The sequence below is a fragment of the Bubalus bubalis genome, chromosome 3 (genome assembly GCF_019923935.1).
Source record: "Bubalus bubalis isolate 160015118507 breed Murrah chromosome 3, NDDB_SH_1, whole genome shotgun sequence".
Taxonomy (NCBI): domain Eukaryota; kingdom Metazoa; phylum Chordata; class Mammalia; order Artiodactyla; family Bovidae; genus Bubalus; species Bubalus bubalis.
In genome coordinates this window covers 33,450,975-33,470,604 of record NC_059159.1, presented here as the reverse complement: position 1 = coordinate 33,470,604, position 19,630 = coordinate 33,450,975, and the positions used below count along the sequence as shown (strand labels likewise).

General features: G+C 45.7%; 1 pseudogene; it reads left to right on the top strand.

The window, feature by feature from the left end:
• The first annotated feature begins 10,115 nt into the window (after positions 1-10,115).
• On the top strand, positions 10,116-10,626 carry LOC102404181 (annotated as a pseudogene).
• The last annotated feature ends 9,004 nt before the right edge of the window (positions 10,627-19,630 follow it).

Below are 19,630 nucleotides of genomic sequence, written 5' to 3'. Positions count from 1 at the left end.
AGGCCTGGTCAGGACAGGTACAGGTCACCTGCGGAGCAGAGGTGTGAGCCAGCCCTGTGGGCTGAGGGACAGTGTGAGGAGCCCTGGCCACACCTCAGGCATTGGCAGAGCAGGGCGGCCTCAGGTAGGGGTGGTGCTGGTGGTCCCTCCCTGCCGCTGGAGCTGTGGTTGGGAGGGGTTCTGGGGCAGCAGAATCAGGCTCAGTTTGCTCTTTACAGCTTCTTGTCACCAGTTTACCTGTCTCTCTGTATAACCACTTCCACACCCAACTCTGGGGAAACTGCAAGGATGTTTTCCATACAGGGTTTGAGTTCCTTGTAAAACAGTCCCAGGTCACATTAATTGAACCCAACTCTAGCTCTGAGATGCTCCTGGCCTCCTCCAGGTTTTGCAGGTCACATAGCCTGTCTTCCTCTCTGATCACGCTCCTTCCTCATGCAGGCAGAGAGTGTTCAGCTCGGAGGTCTCACAGGTGGCTGGCTGGTCAAGCTGCTTTTGCTCAGGAGGAGCTGGGAGGCAGGAGGGGCGGAAGGACTGCCTGAGGGCACAGGAGGAGTCTCAGGGTCAGGCAGAGAGCCCTGCTCTTTGGAAACCCAAGGATGGAGGTGCCAACAAAACCGCGGCAGAGAGCACAGTTCTAAAACCGGGAGTCAGGGATTGAAAGGTATGGCCATTTGGGGACTTCCCTGGTGGTCCATGGGTTGGGACTCTGTGCTTTCACTGCTGAGGGTGCAGGGCAATCCCTGGTCAGGGAACTAAGATCCTGCAAGCTGCACAGTGTGGCAAAAAGAAAAAAAGCACAGCCGTTTGGAAACTTACCTGTTGGAGGAAAGAACTGCACAGATAGCAGCAGCTGCAGGCTGTGGAATTTTGGAGTCAGATGGGCCAGGGTGTGTACCCCACAGCTCCCCCTGATTCACTGTGTGATGGCGGGCATTGTACCTAACTTCTCTGAGCCTCTGTTTTCTCATCTGTGATATGCGGGTGAGGGCTTTCCGGAGGGCTCAAGGTAAAGAATCTGCCTGCTGATACAGGAGCCATTGGTTTGATCCCTAGGCTGGGAAGATCCCCTGGAGGAGGAAATGGCAACCTCTGACTCTAATATTCTTGCCTGGAAAATTCCATGGACAGAGGAGCCTGATGTCCAGGGGGTCATAAAGAGTTGGACACGACTGAGCACAAAGATGGAGACAATATAGTTGCCTTGCAGACTGGTTATATGCATCAATAGGTTAATAAAATGTCAGGCACACCTGATGCTGTGTTTAGCACATTGTAGATTTTATGTTTTCTTTTCTATCTGAAGGTTTCCACGCGTTACACACGGCACTACTGGTTATCTTGGTGTTGTTGAGTAGATTCACATTAGATATGTTTTACTGAGGTGATCAGGGAGAAGGGACATGTGTGTGTGTTTTAAAAGATTTCCATCCCAAGAGGGAGCCTCGGGATGCTGAAACAGGCTGCTTTCAGGGCTAACTGGCTCTGCGGCTGGTGTGAAACCCTTCTCTGATCAGCAGGGGACAGATGGCATAGCAGTGTATTATTAGCCAACTTTATGGGAACAGGAGGAGGCCTTGTTCCTCCTGCCATCACCCAGCAAGAACCAACCTGCACAGCCTGGACTGAGCACTGCGTCTACTCCTGGGTGCGCTGGAGGAGCGTGCTGTGTGTCTCCAGAATGCAGGCAGCTCAGGAGGCACTAACTGGAGAGCAAGCAGCTGAGTCCCCTCCTCAGATGTTGGCTTCCTTCTGAGTGGTTTTCCTCCACTCCTGTGTGATGTCTGCTTCACATGTGGACGCGGGTCTCCTTGGGGTGGCACCTGATCAGACTAGGAAGTCAGCCTCAGGAGCAGATGCCTCTGGAGTCAAGTGCCTTCTCCACATCCCGCTCGAGATGGGTCAGGTGTCACTGGAAGCAGCGAAGTCAGTTATTCTGAGCTAAGACCCTTCCCCGCCCCTGAGGTGAAGGGCAGGGGTCCTGAACTGTTGTCCAGAATCCCAGGTGGAAATTAAAGCTGAGAGAGTCCATAATACTCCTTTAATTCAATTCAGCAAACACCCACTTTCCCCACCTTTCCATTATGCACAATGTCAAACATACGGAGAAGATGAAGCACGGTGTTGAATATCCAGGGTAACAGTGCGGCTGGACTGGATACCAAAGCCGTGCTACAAACCACCTCACTAACTACATGAGAGGAGTTCGGGGGATGGGTGGTTCTAGAATTATGACATGAGCCAGAAGTTTGTGAAGTCCATCAGAGCAAACTTCTTGAAAATGTCAAACATCTATCTGTAGGTGAAAGGATGCTCACGCGTGCTCCGACTCTTTGTGACCCCGTGGACTGGAGCCTATCTGGCTCCTCTGTGCGTGGCATTCTCCAGGCAAGAACACTGGAGTGGGGTGCCACTTCCTCCTTCAGGGGGTCTTCCCGACTCAGGGGTCAAACCTGCGTCTCTTGCATTGGCAGATTCTTTACCACTTAGCCACCAACAGCTGCTGCTAAAAGGGGACCAGGTAAAGAGAGGATTCCGTACACGCTGAAAGCCAGAGGAGAAGACTAAAGATGAGAGTGAGAGAAGGTTTGAGAGACAGTCCCTGGCAAAGAAGAGATGAGCCCTGTACCCGAGGTGGGGCAGCTGCAGCCGCTGTCAAGAGTCTGCGTGTGATTCAGAAGATTGATGGGCCCTTGTGGTTGGCAGACTGGAGCAACATGATGGAAGCAGGGAAGAATGCTTTGAGAGGGACAGGAGAAGACAGGCATTCCAAGGGGAAGGAGGTTATAAAGAGAAGGCATGACCCAGGGCTTTGCCAGGGGATTTGGGGACAGAAACGAAGAGTAGCACACGTGGGCTGAACAATGCTATAGAGAAGGAGGCATGAAAACTAGTCCACCTGGTGCACAGGAGTGTGGAAGGTAAAGGTCAAAGGTCACCTGTAGGTCACCTCTGGAAGGAAATGGAGAACAAACAGCTCCATGATAATAGAGAACTTGGAAGAAAGGTGGTCAATCTGAGGAATGATAGCTGATTAATTTAAGCCATAACCCTTAAATTGAAGGATAACACTGACTTTTCATTTAAAGTTGTGTTGTGTTTTTCAAGAGAAAGGACCCAAATCAGATCAGATCAGTCGCTCAGTCATGTCTGACTCTTTGCAACCCCATGAATCGCAGCACGCCAGGCCTCCCTGTCCATCACCATCTCCCGGAGTTCACTCAGACTCAGGTCCATCGAGTCAGTGATGCCATCCAGCCATCTCATCCTCTGTAGTCCCCTTCTCCTCTTGCCCCCAATCCCTCCCAGCATCAGAGTCTTTTCCAATGAGTCAACTCTTCGCATGAGGTGGCCAAAGTACTACAGTTTCAGCTTTAGCATCATTCCTTCCAAAGAAATCCCAGGGCTGATCTCCTTCAGAATGGACTAAGAAATGAAAGGGGAGAAATAACCAATCCTGCAGAAATACAAAGATGCCATAAGAGAATAGAGTAAGTGAAGATATCCCCACAAACTTGACAACCTAGAAATGGATACAGTTCTAGAAATTTATAGCCTGCAAAGCTGAATCAATAAGAAATTGAACAGACCCATCACTGGAGGGGAAATAGGATCTGTAATTTTAAAAACTCCCTGTGAAAACAACAAAACTCACTGCAAACAAAAGTCTAGGGCTGGGCAGCTTCACTGGGGAGTTCCACCAAACATACAAAGAAGAATGTACATCCATCCTTCTCAAACTCTTCCAGAAGACTGAAGAGGAGGGAACATTCCCAAAGACATCCTATGAAGCTATTGTCTCCCTGATACAAAACCAGACAAAGACACCACCAGAAAAGAAAATTACAGGCCACTGTTTAATGAATAGAGATGGAAAAAATCCTCAACAAAATACTGACAAACCCTAATTCCACAGCACATAAGAAAAGTGATCATACACCAGGATTATCCTAGGGTCACAAGGATTCATCCTAGGGTCACAAGGATGGCTCAACATACACAAAAAAATGTGAACAAAAGAAAAGACAAAACCCACACGATCATCTCAATAGTTGCAAAAAAAGCATCTGATGAAAGTCAATGTCCATTCGTGATAAAAACCCTCACCAAAGTGGGTATAGAGGGAACATATCTCAATACAATAAAAACTTTTTATGACAAGCCCACAGTCAACATAATACTCAATGATGAAAAGCTGAAAGTGTTCCTGCTAAAATCTGAAACAGGACAAGGATTCTGACCACTTCTATTTAATATCATACTATAAGTCCTAGCTACAGCAATTAGATAGAAAATAAAATGGATCCAAGTTGGAAGAGAAGAGGTATTATATGCATATAATGCATGTCATCTGCATATAATGCAGATGACATGATAACTCTATATAGAAAACTCTGAAGATTCCATACAAAATTATTAGAACTGATAAACGAATTCAGCAAGGTAGCAAGATACAAGATTAACAGTCACAAATCTGCTGCATTTATTTATACCAGTAATGAAATGCCAGAAAGAGAAAATGAGAAGACAGTCCCTTTTAAAATCACATAAAAAGACGCCTAGGAACAAACCTGACCAAGGAGGTGAAAGACATTTACACTGAGAATAAAACACTGATAAAGGAAACGGAAGATGACTCAAAGAAATGGAAAGATATTTCATGCTCTTGGATTGGAAGAACTAATACTGTTAAAATGGCCATACTACCCAAAGCTAATCTATGGATTTAATACCATCCCTATCAAATTACCCATGACATTTTTCACAGAACTAGAACAAATAGTCCTAAAGTTTATATGGAACCACAAAAGACCCAGAATTGCCAAGGCAATCCTGAGAAAAAAAGAAGAAATCAGGAGGCGTAGCTCTCCCAGACTTCAGACGATACTTCAAAGCTACAGTAATCAACACAGCATGATACTGGCACAAAACCAGACACTTACATCAGTGGAACAGAATAGAGAGCTCAGGAGTTAAGCCACACACTTATGGTCAATCTTCAACAAAGGAGGCAAGAATACATAATGGAGAAAAGACAGTCTCTTTAGCAAGTGATGCTGGGAAAGCTGGACAGCCATATATAAATTGATGAAGGTAGAACACTCCCTCACACCATTCATAAAAACAAACTCAAAATGGCTTAAAGACTTAAATATAAGACATGACACCATAAAACTCCTGGAAGAGAACATAGGCAAAACATTCTGACATAAATTGTAGCAGTGTTTTCTTAGGTCAATTTCCCAAGGCAAAATAAATAAAAGCAAAAATAAACACATGGGACCTAATCAGATTTATAAGCTTTTGCACAGCAAAGGAAATCATAAACAAAAAGACAACCTACCAAATGAGAGAAAACACTTGCAAACAAGACAATTGACAAGAGCTTAATTTATAAAATATACAAACAGCTCATACAGCTCAATATCAAAAAGTCCCAAATTACCTAGTCAAAAAACAGGCAGAACACCTAAACAGACATTTCTCCAAAGAAGACACGCAGATGGCCAACAGGCACATAAAAAGATGTTCAACACCACTCATTACTAAAGAAATGCAAATCAGAACTCCGGTGAGGCGTCACCTCACACTGGTCAGAATGGCCATCATCAAAGCGTCTACAAATAACAAATGTTGGAGAGGGGGTGGCGAAAAGAGAACCCTACTACACTGTTAGCAGGAAAGTAAACTGGCGCAGCCAATGTGGAGAGCAATATGGAGGGCCCTCAAAAACCTGAAAACAGAGCTGCCGTATGATCCACCAATCCTGCTCCTAGACATGTACCTGGACAAAACTGGAATTCAGAAAGATATGCTCCCCAGTGTTCACAGCAGTGCTATTTACAGTAGCCAAGACATGGAAGCAACCTAAGTGTCCACTGACAGACGGATGGATAAGGAAGATGCAGTACATTATGCACAGTGGGTTAGTAGCCAAACAAAAGGACGAAACAGTGCGACTTACAGCAAAACGGATGGACCTCGAGATTAGTAAGTGAAGTAAGTTAGACAAAGACAAATATCATGTAGTATCACTTACATGTGGCATCTAAAAAATGATACCAACGAACTTATTTACAAAACAGAAAAAGACTCATATACATAGAAAACAAACCTATGGTTATCAATGGAGAGAGGTGGGAGAGGAATAACTTAGGAGTTTATGATTAATAGATACACACCACTCTAAACAAACAATAAGGACCTACTGTATAGCATGGGGAACAATATTCAGTATCTTGTACTAACCTATAATGGAAAAGAATCTGAAAAATATGTGTGTATGTGTATATATCTCTGAATCACTTTGCTGTACATCTGAAACTAACAACATTCTAAATCAGCTATACCTCAATAAATAAAAAATCGAGTTGTGCTTCTCAAATTTGGCTGTACCTTAGAATCATACAAGGAACTGTTCAAAAAAAATAAATTTTGCATAACCAACTGGAAGATATGAGCTCCTATGGAAGAAAGGTCTCCTTTAGCAGCAAATAAGATAAAATACTAAAGAACAAATTTAACAAGATACGGGCAAAACCTTAAAATAATACAAAAAGACAAATGTGTAGGTTTTCCTTGCTATTGGATAGGATGATTCAACATCATAAAGATTTCAGTTATATCCAAATTAATATATGAATTTAATGCAATCTCAATAAAAAATACCAACTTTTTTTCTGGAGCTATATAGTAATTCTAAATTTCATGCATACAAAGTAAAGAAAACGAAAACCCTGAAAACGGAAAAGTAAAAGGCAGGACATCTTATCAGATATTAAAACATACATGATAAAGTCTACATAATGCAGAAGGTTGTACTGATGCTTGAAGAGACAGACTGACCAAAGGAACGTACTAGAAAGGCCTCTTACTGAAGAGGCCTAAATACATTTGGAAATTTGATTCAGGATGAAGGGGGCATCTCAAGTCATCAGAGCAAAGATAGATTCCTTAATAAGTGGCAGAGTGACAACTGGATGGCCATTTGGAAAAAGATAAATTTGGATCCATACCTCATACCACACACATACCACATATTAAACGACGAGTGTATCACACCCAAGTGTAAAGAAATGAAACGAGTACTGAAAGAAAGCATGGGTGAATTCCTTTCCAATTTTGGGGTGGGAGAGGCCAACTCTGACTCAAAATTCAGAGCGTAAAAAAAAATAAATAAATAAAGACAATATCATAGCAAGGAACAAGAACTCCATGGCAAAAAAAGGGGAAAAAAAGTAACAAAGGACAAATTGGGAGAAAATATTTGCTATTTGCATCACAAAGAGCCAATGTCTTTAATATATAAATAATTTTTAAAAGCTAAGAAAAGGACTTTTTAAAAAACCCTCATATGGAAATAAATGGCAAGTAAACAAGTAGAAAATTCACACAAAGAGATATACAGGTGGTCTTTAAACGTGTGAAAAAATGCTCATCATTATTTCAAGAGAAAAGCATATTAAAACCACAATTTCTCACTAATTAGAATGGAATAAATCCAAATGCTGCGCAAAACATTCTGTTGGAAGGTTTGATAAAACACACACTCTCATAATTTTCTAGTGGGTGAAAAATAGCATAGCAACTGCTGTGGAGGGGAATTTATGGAGGGGGGGGACATCTAAATATGCAGTTTCCCTTTGACTTATCAAACCACTTCTAGGAATCAGCTCCTAAGATGTACGTCCACAAATACCAAAACACTGCAAGTGCTGGGCTATCTACTGTGGCACGATTATTACAGCAAAAGCTGAAAAGTAGCCCCAATATCGATCAGCAGAAAGCTTATTGAACACATTACGCTCTATCCCCATGGTAGAATATGTAGCTTTATGGAGAGGCAGCCATAAAAAAGAAGAACTTCCCTGGTGGTCCAGGGGTTAAGAATCCACCTGCCAATGCAGGGGACATGGGTTCAATGTCTGGCTTGGGAAGACTCCACATTCTGCAGAGCAACTAAGCCCGAGAGCAGAAACTTCTGAGCCCATGAGCTGCAACAAGAGAAGTCACTGGAATAAGGAGACAGTGCACTGCAGCTAGAGAAAGCCCACACACAGCAGTGAAGACCCAGTGCAGCCAAAAGTAATTTTTTGAGTTAAAAAAAATTAGAATGAACTCTATAAGCTGAGATGGAGTAATTTCTAGGATATATTGTCCGTGAAAAAAGAAAGGTCCAGAACATTGTATACAGAATTCTAACTTTCATGTAAGAAAGCAGATAGAAGAATATCTATATGTATTTGCTCAGTTTTGCAAAAAGAAACCTAATAAAGATAAACCAGAAACTAAGAAAATAGTTCCCCGCACTCCACAGACAGCAAATGGAAACCATATACTTTCTTACAATGGTTTTGACTTTTAAACCATGCCAATGACTTATTCAAAAATAACTTTTAAGAAAAAGGAAAAAGGCAATTCCTAAAATCAATTTATAAAAGCACAAATAAACCCAATGCATATCAAATTAATAACCACACTTAGAAAAGAATAATTCCTCTCAATTTTGAAAAGTACTCTGTACATTCTTCATGAGATGTATTCAAAGCATAGAGAGAAGTATAAATTGGGCACCTTTCCCAGTAGGTTAATTATTAGTTGCAATCTGGGTTAAAATTGGAAACAGCTGTATGTTTTTAGATAATGCAAATGACTAAATAAATACATTCATCTTACAAGAACCAAGATTTTCACCCTAAGAGGAAAAAAAAAAGTGAGTATAAAATACAAGAAGGTAAGAAAACTCCCATGTTAATTTGAACTGGACCTGTTCATCTGAATCATTTAGAGCATCTGAAAAAATGACCTTATTGAAATACCAACACATTGAGTAAGAAATAATCTGTGAGTCCTAAGGTGAGACAGGTTGGGCAGGGTGTGGCAGCAAGGAAGAAAAGCTCTTCCTCTTTAAAGAAGGATGCTGGTCATATATGTAGACAGAATGAGAGAAAAAGAGGGACATTATCACCTTGCCACTGCTAATAAAATAAATGATCCAGGCAAGGATCATCAGTGGTGCTAAAACCACTGGGGGAAAGAGTTTTAGGGAAGAAGACAGTCACTGCTTTCACCAGGCGAGGAAGCAGCACCAGTGATACCGGACAGTCGGCCAGCCTGCAACGAGCAGACTCAGGATGCACCACGCAGCACCCCCGGGAATGGCCCTGCCGGCTGCCTCACCTGTCTATTCAAGCCTCTGTCCACAGCTGCAGAAAGCAGAGACAGAAGCAAGGGAGTGACACCATGAAGGGGCAATCAGTCAAACCCAGGAAGTAGGATTCTGCAAGGACTGGCCTAGATAGCTCAAAGTGAATCAAAAAAATTTTTAAATGTGTTTTAGGGGAAAAGAGACAGCAGAGATGGAACCAAATGTAACACATGGGCCTTGGTTAGATCCTAGAATGGAAAAGAGAACAGAAGGGAGGGGAGGGAGAAAGAACAAACCTGAAGAGGGGACAAACAGAACATCCGAACATAAACTGGAAGCTAGATGGTACTTAAGCAATTACTGCTACTTTGCTTAGGTGTGAAAATGTGATTTTGGCTATGCAGAAAAAGTGATCTTATTTCTAGATATTTTGTGCTGAAGTATCTTAGGGAGATAGAATCTTACACAGGAACTTCAAATGGTTCAGCCAAAGGAAAAAAAAAAAAAGTATACTCACAGGTAAAGCAAATACAGCAAAGATGTAACAATACTGGTCCAGTGGTCTGATATTGGATAAGAATCCAATGGTGGTTCAGTGGGTAAGAATCTGCCTGCCAATGCAGGGGACACGAGTTCAATCCCTGGTCCAGGAAAATTCCACACGCCTCAGAGCAACTAAAGCCCATGCTTAGCCACTAAAGTCCACACGCCCTAGAACCCGTGTTCCACAACAACAGAAGCCGCCACAAGAAGCCCATGCACTGCAGTGAAGAGCAGACGCCCCCTTTGCCACAACTAGACAAAGCCTGTGCATAGCAAGAAAGATAAATGCAACCAGATAAATACACTAAATTTTAAAAGTAACAATAGGTTCGCTCTAAGGAAAGGGTAAGTCTGCATTCTGTGAGTTTGAAAATGTTCAAATAAAAAGTGAGGACAGCTGTTTCTGCCATCTTTCCATGCGGCCAGAATGGTGCGCATGAATGTCCTAGCTGATGCTCTCGAATATCAACAATGCCGAAAAGAGAGACAAACGCCAGGTCCTTTTAGGCCATGTTCCAAAGTCATCGTCAGGTTTCTAACTGTGATGATGAAGCATGGTTACATTGGCGAATTTGAAATCACTGATGATCACAGGGCTGGGAAAATTGTTGTGAACCTCACAGGCAGGCTAAATAAGCATGGAGTGATCAGCCCCAGATTTGACGTGCAACTCATAGATCTAGAAAAATGGCAGAATAACCTGCTCCCATCCCGTCAGTTTGGTTTCATTTTATTGACAACCTCAGCTGGCATCGTGGACCATGAAGAAGCAAGACAAAAATGCACAGGAGGGAAAAATCCTTGGATTCTTTTTCTAGGGATGTAAGTCAAAGTGAAGTCACTCAGTTGTGTCTGACTCTTTGCGACCCCATGGACTATAGCCTACCACGTTCTTCCGTCCATGGGATTTTGCAGGCAAGAGTACTAGAGTGGGTTGCCATTTCCTTCTCCAGAGGATCTTCCCGACCCAGGGAATGGAACTCCGGTCTCCTGCATTGTAGGGAGACGCTTTACCGTCTGAGCCACCAGGGAAGCCTAGGGATGTAATACATACAAATAAAATGCCTCAGAGGTGGAGGAAAAAAAAAAAAAAGGCAAGCGGAGAATGTAAAAGCCAGCAAGAAAAGGTCCCAGCCTTGCCCCTGCCCCAGACCAATCAAATCTCTAGGCTTGAGTACCATCTGTGAGGTTCCCCCATCTAGTGCACTCCAGATTCTAAAGGAAACCTGCATGCGTACTAACCATTCAGAGTTCCAGGGGGTAGGGGAAAGAACCTAGGGTGATAGAATTTTGAAGTGAAGAGATGGATCCGAGAGCACACAGATATTCCCTGAACAGCGACTGCAAAGAGCAAGAAGAGGATGCAGAGCCAGCAGGTGTGGGTGTGTGACAGGGGAGGAGTGGTTCTGGAGGGAATGAGGAGCCTCTCAAAAGAGCAGTGACTGAAGCTGCAGCCAGGGGCCCAGGGATGCTCAAACACTTCTCCTGAAGTAGCTGATCTAGCCGAGGTTTCTTAACCCAGACCCCATTAAGTCAGAATCTCTGGGGGCTGGACTTGGGCATGTGAGCTTCCTAAGGCTCTCCAGGTCATGCTGAGGAAGGCCCCTGGGTAGGAGCTACTATCAGACCAAGTTCTTCAGCTGCTTCCTACCCTGACGGACCTGATTCCCAAATCTGGGAGGGCTAGGCAGCCCTACCCCTAAATGACCAGCTCTTTCCTTAGGAGGTGAGACCCTTTCCCCAGGGAATCCAGAAGCCTTAGGGAAAAGCAGGGGGCAGGGTTGTCCTCCTCTGCAGGTCCCAACGTTGTGTCTGGACTCTAATACCTGCGGGGGATGGGGAGGAGAGGTGTGGGCGCAGGACAAAGAACACAAGGAATTTCCGTTAAACATTTTAGCTTCCTGGGCAGGGGGGCAGGTAAGAGGGGCGAGTCAGACAGCCTCGACCTGAGACTTTGGCTCATCCTTTCTCCTCACCGGGCGTCAGTCCCCTCATTTGAGAAACGGGTCCCTCTGATCTCCTAGGTCCCCAAGCTTCCCTCTTTTCTCTGATTTTACCATTCTCATTAAAGGGAAGCGTGAACGTGCCCTAAAAAGCTTGAGGTGGGCTCTGATGTGCCACAATATTCATTCTACCTTCATAGTAAAGCAGGCGGGAGGCATGTGGATGCCAGGCACGCCCCACTGGGTAGCCACTCCACATGGTAGCCCCTGGCCAGCCCTGTCTCCCTGTGAGACTGCCCTTGTGAAGCAGGTACAGACTTCCCAACTACAGGGGAAGGCAGAGAAGTAATTGCCACTATTTCTTCTTAACAGTTTCTGACTTCGTTTACAAATGTCCACTTCCACCAGAGGAGAAAACTAAATTCTGTCACTTCACAGTAACTGAGTGGATTCCAGAAATGTTCTATTGTTTGGGAAACAGTCCATTCAGGATGCTGCCCCCTTCTCCTTCCTGTATCCCCAAACCTGCCCTCAACATGGTGGGAGGCACCTTAAGTTTCATCCTGGGGGTGGGAGAGGAGCTCTGATCTACAATCGCTGTTGTCTGGCAGGGGTCACCGCAGGGAAGGGGCCCTGTCCCCGCTCCTCCAGTCCCTGAGGCCTCTAGACTTCAGGTCGGCTGACACACTCTCCGGCCCCCACCCAAAATAGAGGCCCCCACGGATGTGCCCGGGCCTGTGCCAGGCAGCCAGAGTCAAGTGGTGAACCAGACGGACCCAAAACAGTGCAACTAACAGATGAATTCCATACCTTTGACCTTTGTGGGTCAGCTTGTGCTCAAAGAGGAGATGCAGGGAGCTCAGGAAGGAGCCGGGTAAGGCAGGAGGCCTCCCCACTCTGGCACTTCAGGGACCCCTTAGTTTACCCACTTGTCAGCTTCAGTGCAAAACTTCAGCACTTGCCTGTTTTGCACAAGAAACGCAACTGCAGGAGCATCCCATGGTTTGTGTCAGTCTCAGGGACATGGGAGGGGAAGGGGGACATCACCTTCCTCCATGTTACTGCCTCTCCTTCCAGATGCCCCTCACCACCCTCCAGCCTGGGAGCCTGAGCTCCTCCTCTCTTGGTCGTGCTGAGGAGCTTGCTCAGTGTCTCAGACCTGGACACAAGCCCGCCTGGAGCCTTGCCCCCAATCCGGGAGGGTTAGTAAACGTCCTTCCAGGCAGTTTCAAGACACCTCACACATATCCCTCCCCCCTCACCAAATAACACTCCCTCCATCCCAGGACCTTCTCACCCACATCCATCTGTCCCTTATACCCGCTCCAGGGGGGCTGTAAGGGCCACCACCCAGCCCTCTGGCAGTAAAAGTCGGCTCCCCCTGCCTTGACCCTCCTGTCACCACGTCCCCCGTCGGTCACCTCATCCATTCCCTCACGGGGCCTAAGGCCTCCTTCTTCCCTCTCTAGTTTTTCCTCCCAAAGTGTGAAAGTGCCATGGCTTTCTCAACCCTGGGAGGGGCCTGGACTGTGGGCTCAGTGGAAACATGAGTCAGGCTAGGGATCATCCCCCAAGTAGAACAGTCAACTCTAGAAAAGCAAGCTGTGGTCTCTGCAGGAAACTGGGAATGACAATGAGTAAAGAGTTAACTTAGAAATGATTTGGGGGACTTCCCTGGTGGTCCAATGGTTAAGGATCCACCTACCAATGCAGGGGACACAGGTTTGAACCCTGGTCCAGGAAGATCCCACATGCTGCGGGGCCCATGTGCCACAACCACTGAGCCCACTTGCCCGACTACTGAAGCCCGAGCACCCCAGAGCCCGTGCTCTGCAACAAGAGAAGCCACCGCGAGAAGCCCACAGACCGCAACTGGAGAGTAGCTCCTGCCCTCTGCAACCAGAGAAAGCCCACACGCAGTAATGAAGACCCAGCACAGCCAAAAAGGTTATTTAAAAAAAAAATGATTTGCCCCAACCAGATCTTGTGGGAAAATGCTCCCTTCCCCAAGGTTTTCTTCTGATTGTAAAATTAATATTTATACAAAAATTTAAATTAAGGAAATAGAAGATGAAGGCAAATCATAACCTCCCACTCAGAGCTTAGTCACTTATGTTATATACTGCTTCCAAACATTGTATTCATATTTGTCTTTTCAAAATAAAAAGGGGAGACTTTTATGTATTTTTATTAAAGCAACACATGCTCACTGTAAAACCAAAATCCTGTCATACAGAAATGTAATTGTAACCACCTTTGCTTTTATTTGACAGACTGTGGACATCCTTCCTTGTCAAGGACTTCAGATTCACATCATCATTTTTTAAAATTATTTATTTGGCTGCGCTGGCTCTTGGGGGCTGTATGTGGGATCTAGTTCCCTGACCAGGGATGGAACCCAGGTCCCCTGCATTGGGAGCACGAGGTCTTAAGCCACCGGACCACCAGGGATGTCCTCGCATCATTTTCAATGGGGCCACACAATTCCATTATGCAGAGGTACCATAATTTAACAAAGCTCACCTTTGAAAATATCACAGTGAGGAACACCCTTACCTCTTCGAATGTTTATCCGGTTATTTCTTTAGGATAAACTTCCAAAAATAGGATTACTGAATCTAATGCTTTTGGCACATATAGACATAGTGATCTGAAAGACTATATCCATTTACAGTCCCCCACTCCCACTGTGGAGGGCTCACTTCCCGTCTTTGCCAACTCTGGGTATCACCACTCATTTGGGCCAGTTTTATAAGTGAACAAAGTGACTCACGGATGCTTTGCTTTCATCATGAGTGAGGCTGAATCCCACCTGCTGCTGCCGGTCATTTGCTATTCTATGAATAGTCTTCATGTCCTTTGTCCTTTTTCTCTCGAAATGTTGATCGTTTTCTATTTCAAGAACTTTCATATATCAGAGATTTTAGTAATCTCTCATGTATATTGCAAATGTTTTCCTCATTTGTTCCTCATCTCATGTGAGCCTCACAACAATCCTGGGGGGAGGGGACTGGCAGAGCAGGTGGAATTATCCCCACTTAATTGATGTGGAGACTGGGACTCGGTGAGGGATCCTGGCTGGTGGTGAGAGGCCCTGGGTGGACCATGGTTTCCTTGCTGAGTCTGGTGGCACCAAGCTGTCCTCCTGCTCCAGCAGGGCCCTGACAGCATCCTCTAGTATTACAGGGGCCGGAGGAGGGCTGGGTTGTCCTTCTCCACATATGAGGTGCAGGGTGAATGTTCACGATGGCATGTGACCGGGAGCCTTTCCTCCCTGGACTTCCCCAGGTGGGAATCCAGAGCTGGATCCTGGCCACGTCTCTCTCCCACCAGATCGAACCGAAGGAAACAGTGATAAACCCCAGCATCTCCGCGTCTGCCCGCTGGCTGCCACACTTTATATTCCACCAGTTCTATGTGAGGGTTCATTTCTCCTGAGCCGCCTCGTTATTGGGCAACATTCTTTTCAGTGTTTTGTCAACCTGAGAGATAATACCTCCACTGATTTAATTTGCATTATTTGACCACTATTGTTTTTTGTTGGTTTTTTGTAGGTATGGCTGTGAACTATTTGATATTCTGTTCTGAACTCTTTATGTCCTTTGTCCAGCTCTCATGGGGTGCTCATCTTCTACTTCCTTATAGATTTGTAAACACTCCTTTCATATTAGTGATAGTAACTCTGTTGTATGATTTTGATTAAGCCTAGCAATGACTTACTCTATGCTTTTTGCCTTTATTGTCATGTTTACAAAAGCTTTCACTACTATTTTAGTCTGCCTTTTATGGTTGAAGCAAAACAGAAGCTCATGAAGAAACTCTGGAGAGAGAGGCTGGGGTGGGGAGGGCAGGCACTTGAAGAGTGGGTGTAGGTGGGATCTAAACCCGGGATGCCACAGACTCCAAAGCACTCATTCCCAGACTCAGGAGCACATGCAACAGGGGTTGTAGGAAGAAAATATCAGCTCTTCTACTTATGTGCACATAAAGATTTTTACAAGAAAACAGAACATACATAAGGCGTACAAAAATACATTCCATTTATAGAATAATACTCAGGTATCCATCCCCTGGGCTAATAACACCATTTACTTGCTGTCCTGTCCTTTCAAATTTCTGTTTTTTTCCATACGCTACCTGCCGGGAGCCGGCGAGAGACATTCCACTCGTGACAAAGGTCATGAGGAAGGGGGCTCGGCATACGCAAAGGCGGGATCGAGCCTCGGGAGTGCCCCCGGATATTCTCGAGCATCTACCCCCCAAAAACCAGAGTCTGCCTACTTTATTGCTTTGTGCTCTCGCCTCTGACTTTACTGGGGGCTGTCCCCCACCACCATCTCGCTCTCTCTGTCAAAGAGTTAACTTACAGCTCCAATTAATAAAGTTCCTGGGCAATTAGGAGTGTTTAAATCCAAACCCCTCAGATGGCTCTCTAACTCGCCTGACAAGTTTACCCGGACACCTACAGCTATGCATACGATTGTTTACAGTCTCCCAGCCTCCAGAGGCACGGGAAGCTTAAGATATTCAAATAGCTTAGAGCCTCTCAGAGAATTAGAAACTGTCAGAATAAAGCTAGTAAAAGATTTCATTGATGAGCCAATGTTTGTTGCCAAGTTTTCACATCCCCTGAATTGTATCCTTGAATGTGCATTAATTAATATAGTTGGTATGTAGAAAAAATAAGTAGTGGCCTGGTGTTAGTAACTTTAGACCCTTAAGGTAGTAAATTCTTTCCTTTGTAAACCCATTACACATCCACCCTATAGGAACGTAATCTTATCTTCGGAGGATGGCGCCAAACCTTAAAATAATTACTCTTAGAGAAAATAAGTCTTTGTTGATAAGTCCTTGTCAAGAGTCATAAAATGTTAATAGGCCTCTGGCCAGAAGATGATGTAAATCACCTAAACCATTTGTATACGATAAATCTGCAGGAAAGAAACCCTGGTTTTTGATAAGCATCAAAGACTGCTGATTTTGCATCCCCTATTGTCCTCTATGTGTAACTTAGGGTATAAAAGCCCCTGTTGAAAATAAAGCTATGGGCCTTGCTCACCAACGCTTGGTCTCCCCATGTCATTCTTCCCTTTAACTTATAGCTGAGTGTCCATCTGGAGCGTGGATGTCCTCTGCGACCATTTATTTGCCTGGGCTTCTAAGACCCACTCGAGAAGGTGTCTAAGGTGGGGCACCTTCCGCTATTCGAGAGGGCGCCTGCGGCCTCCGTGGTCAGAGCTAACCTGGTGTCACGGGTTATATTGATTTTCTGCGTAAACCAAGCCACTCAGCTTCTTTTCTCCACTGAATTTTCCTACTGAGCTATCCTCATTCTATTCCTCTTTATTATCTCTAATTAACATTTGAATAGGTCGCCTAGCCGTCTCTCCTTCGAAGACCCTGGATCAGCCGGGGCTGGACCCCGGCAGCTACCCCTGACAACCACTTGCCAAATACGTCTGTGCAATAGCACACGTATAATGAAAGTGAAAGTCACTCAGTTGTGTCCAGCTCTTTGCAACCCATGGACTATACAGTCCCTGGAATTCTCCAGGCCAGAATACTGGAGCAGGTAGCCTTTCCCTTCTCCAGGGGATCTTCCCAACCCAGGGATCAAACCCATGTCTCTCGCATTACAGGTGGATTCTTTACCAGCTGAGTCACAAGGGAAGCCCAAGAATACTGGAGTGGGTAGCCTATCCCTTCTCCAGCAGATCTTTCCAACGCAGGTATCGAACCAGGTCTCCTGCATTGCAGGCGGATTCTCCACCAACTGAGCAGGGAAGCCCACACGTATAATATATAAATCAGTAAATGTGCATATATTGGAGGAGGCAGGTCAGGCTCTTGACTTTCAGCGACCGCCGCCCCCCCCACCCCCCAGTCTCTGCCTGCTGGTTTCTTGCTCCGCCCACAGGCTTCCTTTGCTGCCTGGTTTGCACCCCGTGCTTCAATTTGCATATGGCTGGTGGAGGCTGCTCTGGCCTCCTTTCTTCAGCTCCCACTGCTGATTGGCAGGGCCTTCTTCTTCCTCTGTCCATGTTTCAGGGCCGGCCCCGGGCTGCAGTGGGGGCGACCCTGTGGTGCAGTGGGCAGCACTGCCCCCCTGGGACCCGCATATGTGGGCTGCTGCCCTCCTGCGTGTTCATTTAAAAGGAGGATGTAGCACTGGAATTCCTTTTTTCATTTCGTTAAGTTCATTAAGTTGCAGTAATCATTTTTAATAATCTTCACCAGCACAATAAACCACCTTCGTTATACAGTCAAGTTTGATAAACCATGTATCTGTTTCCATACTTTTGTGATTTGACCCATCTGTTGAATTCTAGGTTTTAAGTCATCATGGCTTTGTAATGTATTTTAATAATGGTAGACAAGTCCTTTCTCCTTGCTGTTATTTTTACTGTCTTCCCTTATTTGCCTGTGTCTTGAACTGTTTTTCACATTTACTTTTCCAGATTAATTTCAGAATCTTTTTGTTGAGCTCTTAAAAAAACGCTGCTGCAAAGTTTTAGTTCACTGAGGAGTGTATTGTGTGTGTACCAAGTTACCTACTCCATGCTTGTCCCTGTCAAGGGTGGGAGTTAATTCTTGCTGGGCTCCATAGCCCCAGTCTCTTCTGTAACTCAGAGCCTTTCTGAGTCTGAGCTGACCAGGAGATGAGCAATTTAGCCTCTCCCAGCTTCATTTAATCTCATCAGCCGTTCTCATCAGCCTGACTGCACAAGGGCAGGCTGACGGTCAAATGCTCCTCATCTGGCTTCAATTCAATATTTGAAAATGCTCAAATGGAAACACTGCAATTAACCTTACAAAGCCTCACCGGCTAACCAAACAGCATTTCTCTGCTTTTTGCTGGAATTACAGCAAGTCAGTGGAGAAACCCCTGGTATCCTAAGGCTGAACAGAAGTTCTGACAGGGAATGATGTATGCCTTTGATTAAATTTTTTAAATGGAGTGATCAGTTACCAGAAAATGGAATCTGCTTACTTGAGAGATGCTTTCAAATTATGTGTTTCATGGAAGCAAAATTAATTAAAGAGCTTCCTGGTCAGAGTAAGATGAATTACTTCATTATTCCTTACTTTTCTCCGTTGGGGGAAAGTAGGAAGGCTCTGTGGTGTGGGGGTGGAAAGCTGATGTGCTGCAGAGCAGTGGGTCTCAAACAGTAATGTGCACAAGAATCGCTTGGAATCTCGTTAAACTACAGCTTCTGACTGGGGACACCTGCGTGGAGGCTGACTCTGCATTTCTGGTCAGCTCCCAGGTGACGCTGCAGGTATAGGACCACGTCTCAGTAGCCAGGTTGTAGACAGACTGGCAGATGGGTTCCCCCAGCCCTTCCTTCTTACACAGCAAGGGCAGGCGGGATGGTCTCTACCACGTCTGATATGTGATGACACCACGTCCTCCAAATCACCACAGAGACCTGGGAGCCCAGCAGACGCAGAGCCCAGGGGCCTCGAGACTGGGGGGCTTGCGCCCCGACTACAAAGTTCAACTTGGCCTCATACCTCTGAGTCATCCTGAAGGGAGACTGGATGGGGCCCCCAGCTGCAGACCGCCCCTACCAGGAGTACTTCACATGGCTCGTGTCTAAGGTCAGCACCCAGGACTCAGCAAGCACACAGACCACCAGCCCCGCGGCAAGACTGAGAGTGACCTAGTGCCACTCACTGCACCTGCAGGGAACCTGCCGGCTCTGTCCTCCAGTTAGTCCCCACTTGGTGTCCTGGGTCCCAGAAAGCACCCCTCAAGCCTCTCAGAGCGGGACCAGCATTCGCCTTGATCTCTGTCTGCTCTCCTGCAACTCTGAGTGGTGCTGAGGAGCCCTCGTCTGATGGCCTGTGTCCCCTCCCAGCCCCGTTTTTCCGGCCCCAACCCACCTCTGCTTCGTCAGAGCTCTCGGAGGGTCTCCGTTCAGCCCCTTCTTACCTGTGACCTGGTGCTGCTGGGAGTTCGAGACCCGGTCTAGGCTGTTGCAGCGAGGGCACG